Source organism: Arachis stenosperma, chromosome 4 (genome assembly GCF_014773155.1).
Source record: "Arachis stenosperma cultivar V10309 chromosome 4, arast.V10309.gnm1.PFL2, whole genome shotgun sequence".
NCBI classification, from domain to species: Eukaryota; Viridiplantae; Streptophyta; class Magnoliopsida; order Fabales; family Fabaceae; genus Arachis; species Arachis stenosperma.
This window is the reverse complement of record NC_080380.1, coordinates 79,479,061-79,485,445: the sequence shown is the minus strand read 5'-3', so window position 1 is coordinate 79,485,445 and position 6,385 is coordinate 79,479,061. Positions and strand designations below refer to the sequence as shown.

The 6,385-nt window shown below is 40.7% G+C and overlaps 1 non-coding gene across 1 annotated transcript; it reads right to left on the bottom strand.

Annotated features, from left to right (window-relative positions):
* Positions 1-490: 490 nt before the first annotated feature.
* Positions 491-597, bottom strand: LOC130978533 (small nucleolar RNA R71). Its single transcript, XR_009086159.1, has one exon. It is a non-coding gene; the product is annotated as a small nucleolar RNA R71 (small nucleolar RNA).
* Positions 598-6,385: the final 5,788 nt, after the last annotated feature.

Genomic DNA, 6,385 nt, shown 5'->3' with positions numbered 1-6,385 from the left:
CATTCACTATCACCACCAATCCGTGACCATCATTCTCCAATCAACGAGGAGACTTTATATATTCATCTGTGGGGAGTACTGAATTCTCTTTGAGTGATTCAAGTGACACCGTTATGGCGGACCCACCTCGAAGAATCACCTTGAAGGAAGCCGGAGCTCCCGATCTTAATTTGCAACCACCTCAAATTTTGTATCCGGCCTTGGATCCGAATTTTAAGCTTAAGTCTGGCACAATTAACTTGCTCCCCAAGTACAATAGACTGCCTGGGGAGGATCCTCTAAAGCAGCTTAAGGATTTCCAAGTTGCATGTGCAACTACAAGAAGGCATGGCGCGGATGAAGCCGCAGTGTTGGTCTTCGCTTTCCCTTTCTCTTTGGAGGGAAAAGCGAAGGAGTGGTTTTATACTTAGCCGGGTGAAGTTAGATCCAATTGGGACTTTTGTTGCGAAAAGAATTTTTGGAGAAGTTCTACCCTCCCCAGAAAATAGACAAGCTGCGAAGAGAGATCTCTTGCATTGTGCAACGAGATGGGGAGACTTTGTATGAATATTGGGAGAGATTTAAGAAGTTGCTAGAGGCTTGCCCTCACCATCGGATTGATGAGTTGGTTCTGATCAGTTATTTCTGTCAAGGAATGCACCACCAAGACAAGCTTCTCCTAGATGGCGCGAGTGGAGGATCTTTGACCAAGAACAAGACCGCCACAAAAGCTTGGAAAGTTATATTGGACCTAGCGGACTCAACTCAACACTCAAGAGCAAGGAGCCCACAACCAAAAGCCTTGAGTGAGGTTTCTCCCTCCGGAGATGCAATTTTGACTAAGTCCCTCGGTGAGATGACAATTTTGTTGAGGCAAATCACCCAAGGGCAACAAATCCCTCAAGCGTTGATAAATGCTCCACCCCAACCTCCACGGTTAGAAGGGCCATCAAGGATATGTGGTATTTGTGCTTGCAATACTCATTACACCGATGAATGCCCTCAAATCCAAGAGGACACTACATTGGCGGTTGCTAACCCTTACCTGCAAAGGCCCAATTACAACCAAGGATCCTACCCACAAGGAGGTAATCAAAACCAAGGGTGGAGAGATAACTCAAATCAAAGGTGGAACCAAGCTCCCCAAGCTCAACCTAACCAAAATGCTCAATTCTACTACCATCAATACTGATGTGGCGGAAATTGGCTGATTAAGAATTTATAGAGAAAACAGCATTGCAAGTACAGTTTTCAACCGACTAAAATCCGTTTATCAATTTAGAAGGGGTTATCAAAAAATTTAGAAATAAAATACTGGGAGTCTGAATCCCAGGTCGTCTCCCAACGAGTTGCAGAAAGAGTGCTATTTTATTAATCATAGGTTTTCTAAGAAATTTTTGAGTTGAGAAACAGAGAAATAAATAATAGTAAATTCAGATAAAAGCCTTGACCAGGAGAAGATTAAATGGAAGTTCTATCCCTGTTGAACTTTCACAAGTGTAATAATAAAATGGTTGTTATCCTACTTAGTTATCCCTTATATAATAAGGGAAAGTCAAGTAATACTCAAACTAATCATATCGCTTGCATTCTAATCCTTTCCTAAGAAAAGATTAAAGTCGAAGACAGGAGAATTAGCCAACAACTTCCAAATAATATTAACACTTGAGTATTCCAACTGAAGGTTTTCGTTTTAATCAACTCCCAATCAAGTTAGGGAACTACTCCATTATCATGAATATAACTTTCACAGAATTAAGAGAGGAATAAAAAGAAGACATGATAATTAATAACTAAAAATCAATTAAAAGTAAAAATGGCTCTTTGCATTAATAAATCCCAAAATCATGAACATACTTATCTAAACATAGTCAATGGGCAATAAAATTGTAAAAGAATAGAGAAACAAACTAGAATGAGGAAGCTCAAACTAGAATGAATCTTTTCAATATCCAAAGCTAAGCAATAAAACTCTAGAAATATGAATATCAAGAAAACCTAGAGGAAGAAGTAGAATTCTCTCTCCAGATTCAAAACTAAACTAAACCTGGCCCGAAATCGCCCCCATCGATTTCTGCAATTTTTGCAGGTCGCGCATGTCACGCGTGTGTGCCAGGTGCGCGCGCGCGTCGATTGTGCTTTTTGCTTGTTACGCGTCCGCGCCAGGTGCGCGTGCGCGCCGATGTGTGGATGCGCCTGATGTGCGCGTGCGCGCCAGGTGCGCGCCCGCGCCACTCCTTGCTGGTCAGCTTCTTTATTTCCTTGCGTTCCTTCCATTTTTGCAAGCTTCCTTTCCATCCTCTAAGCCATTCCTGCCCTATAAAGCCTGAAAACACTTAACGCACAGATCACGGCATCGAATGGTATAAAGGGAAATTAAAAATATATAATTTAAATGTCTAGGAAGCAAGTTTTCAACCATAGAATAAAATTAGGAAGGAATTGTAAAATCATGCAAATTATATGAATAAGTGAGTAAAGAGTTGATAAAAACCACTCAAATTAGCACAAGATAAACCATAAAATAGTGGTTTATCAAATACCCACAAGGTCAACCACAATACCAACAACCATACCAGCAACCCTCACAACCTCAACCTCAAGTGAAGTATCAACATCCAAATAGTAGATCTAATCCTTCTCAAGTTAACCAAGCCCCTCCTTCCAATCAATTCCACATGAATGACACAATTCACACCTTCATGCAAGAATAAAGAGAGTTCCATAAGAAACAAGATGCTTACATGGCTACAATAGCCGAAGCCCTTACCCGTTTAACCCTACCTCCTCAAACCACACAAAGCACCCAACAAGCTTCAACCTCAAGTAGTTTGCCCTCACAACCTCAACCCAATCCTAAAGGAAGCATAAATGCCATTACTCTTAGAAGTGGTACTAAGTTGGATAAGAATGTGGCTATACCTTCAAAGCTGAGTGAGAAGACAAACAATGAGAAGGTAGAAGATGAAGTGGAGGTGATGAAGGGTGAAGATGAAAATGTTGATAAGGGTAAGGAAGAACCACCAAAGGTCAAGGAGCCAAAGAGAAAGACCTTGCTTGAAGAGCCCTTGCCCATTCCATTCCCAACTTTGGCCAAGAAAGCAAAGAAGCAAGAAGATCTTGACCCCACTTTGGTTGAAGTTTTTGAAAAAGTTGAAGTTACCGTCCCTCTCTTTCAAGCCATTCAACAAGTGCCGAAATATGCCAAGTTCCTCAAGGATGTGTGCACTCACAAAGACAAGCTTGGCAACCTCAACAAGAAGCCGGTAGATGATTCTATCTCCTCCTTACTTCCTGAAAAATGCAATGATCCCGGCCCATGTTTGGTGACTTGTTTGGTTAGTGGAATTAAGTGATGCCAGGGCATCTTGGCCAGTTTCACTAACCTTTTCTTTATTATTTTAGGGTAATTTCATGCAATTTCTTAATAAATAAGCAAGTTTTGGACTAAAATACACTGACACCTTGATTCAAGCACTTATTGTGAATTTTATATGATTTCATGAGGATTAGGCAGGAATTAAATGATATAATTGATGATGCATAATCTCATGACTTGGAACAGAGCTTTGATGCACTTTAATTGCTTGATTTCAGGACAAAAGAAGTAAGAAGGAGCCACGTTAGCAGCCATGTTAATCTAATTAACGTGACCACTAACGTGGAATGGGGACAAGCTTGTAGCGTTAATGGAAAAAGTGATCGCCAATAACGCCTTCGAAGCCATCATAGCCCACGTTAGTTGCCACGTTAACTACATTAACGTGGTAGCTAACGTAGAGGAGGAAGAGGAGCTCCAACGTTAGTGGTAAAAGCTAATTCCACTAACGTTCTACAAAGGCACAATTAAGCCATGTTAAGAGTCACGTTAATATAATTAACGTGAACTCTAATGTGGGAGGAGGAAGCAATTGCCAACGTTAGTGACACTCACCTTTGTCACTAACGTTGGACTAAGCCAAGAGTGCCCACGTTAGTGGTCACGTTAAGACCACTAACGTGAAGAGTAACGTGGAGCTAAACATGATGGGCCAACGTTAGTGACACTCACCTTTGTCACTAACGTTGGAGATGGCAATCACCACCACGTTAGTAGCCACGTTAATCCAATTAACGTGAGCTCTAACGTGGGAAGGAGGGGCGTTTGGAGCGTTAGTGACAAAGGTAAGTGTCACTAATGCTCTCGAAGCTTAGGCATGCCCACGTTAAGGGTCACGTTAGTTATACTAACGTGAACTCTAACGTAGGGAAAGGTGGGCAAAGAGCAATGTTATTGGAAAAGGTGAGTACCAATAACGTTTGCGAAGGACCAAGAGGCAACGTTAGTGGTCACGTTATTGCCACTAACGTTGAAGTTAACGTGGATCATTTTGGGTTGGAACGTTAGTGAAAAAGGTGATCGTCACTAATGTTCTCGAACCCACATTTTCACTTAACGTTAACACCACTAACGTCCTAACTAACGTCCATGCCTAACGCACACTTTTCTGCAAGCTGAGCCCACTGAAGATTGTAACTTCTTCAACTCAAGATCAAAGGCCCATATCCAAGACTTGAAGAACTAACTAGAAGATCGAGAAGAGTAGTATATATAGGAGTAGTTTTGAACTAGAGGAGAGCTTGGCACTTTCGGAGAACTACACTATGTATATTTACTTTCTGCATTTTCTAGTTTTGTGAAGAATGTACTCTTCCCTACCACTTTCCATTTCCAGAGCTATGAACAACTAAACCCCTTTCATTGGGTTAGGGAGCTCTGTTGTAATTTGATGGATCAATTATAGTTTTCAATCTTCTTCCTCTTTCTTTTCTCTTGATTTGCTAGAAAGCTTTCGATCTTAATCAAATTGGTTAGTTGTCCTGAAAAAAAAACTCTCCATAATTGGATCTCCTCTAAGCCTTGGAAAAGGGATGAGGAGATCATGCTAGAAATCCTTTCTCATGTTGGACCAAATTGGGGTTTGGGCGGATATAGTGACATGTAATCCTCCCAACACTTTGATTTGGAAATACATGTGGTATAATCAGTGACCATACTTCATCTCTTCCCATGGGCAATTAAATCAAGGAATTGGGCAATTGTTCAAGCTTAGAGAGATTGGGTTGCCAAGAAATTAGGATCCAATCACCTAAGATTGCCAAGGAGATCAATGCATGCATTGATTGAGGAAGAGATGAGAATGAACTTGATCCGAAAGATGCAACATCTCCAAAGCCCAATGAATCCCCCATCTCTGATCTTACCCATTCTCTTTACTTTCTGCCATTTATCTTCATGCTTATTTCCCCAAATCCCCATTTAAGATTCTGCACTTTACTTTCTGCACTTTACTTTCCCACCATTTAATTTTCTGCAATTCTCAACCAAATTTTTGTTTATCTCAACTAGCACATCTTTCCAACTAAAGTTGCTTGACCAATCAATCCCTGGGGATTCGACCTCGCTTTATTGTGAGTTTTTACTTGATGATAATTCGGTATACTTGCCGAAGGGAAATTTGTTGAGAGATAAGTTTTCGTGCAACAAGTTTATGGCACCGTTGCCGGAGATTGATTTTGTATTGACAATGATTAAGTTGGAAGTTCACTAGATTGAGCATTTTTCTTTTGTTTGTTTATTTTATCTAGTCATTTACCTTCAGTTCATTTAGTTTCTTCCTCATCCCCTCTCCCCTCGTTGTTTTCATTTTCTTTGTTATTATCTACAATTCTGCTCACTAACCCACTAACTGTTTGATAATTTGCACCACTCACACTAACAGCCACTCTAACAAGAATAATCTCTTCATTCTATTTTTTGCTTTGTGTTCTGTTAGTTGTATGACAGGGAGAAGAAGCGGAGCTTCAACTTCCTTTGATTCCGAATCAGAGAGGACCTTCCTTAGATTAAAGAGGGAAGCAAGAGGAAAAAGAGTTGTTGGTGCTGAGGAAGAGGAAGAGTACTTTGATATAAACATGGAGGAGAACCTGGAAAACAACCATGAAGAAGAAGCTCACAACCATGCCAGAGAAGGCCCTGTGAATCATGCTGGGCAAGAAAGAAGAGTTCTAGGCTCTTACATCAATCCAAACCCAGGAAATTATGGAAGTAGCATCCAAAAGCCAACCATACATGCCAATAGCTTTGAATTAAAACCCCAGCTCATCACCCTTGTTCAGAACAACTGCTCATTTGGAGAAAGTGCCCAAGAAGACCCCAATCAACATCTAACCACCTTCCTAAGAATATGTGACACTATGAAGTCTAATGGTGTTCATCCGGATGTCTATAGTTCCCTTTTTCACTCAGGGACAAGGAATCTAAATGGCTGGAATCTTTCCCAAAGGAGAGTTTGACAAATTGAGAAGATGTGGTGAACAAATTTTTGGCAAGATTCACATGGGAGAGGTTTAAAGACTTAACAAG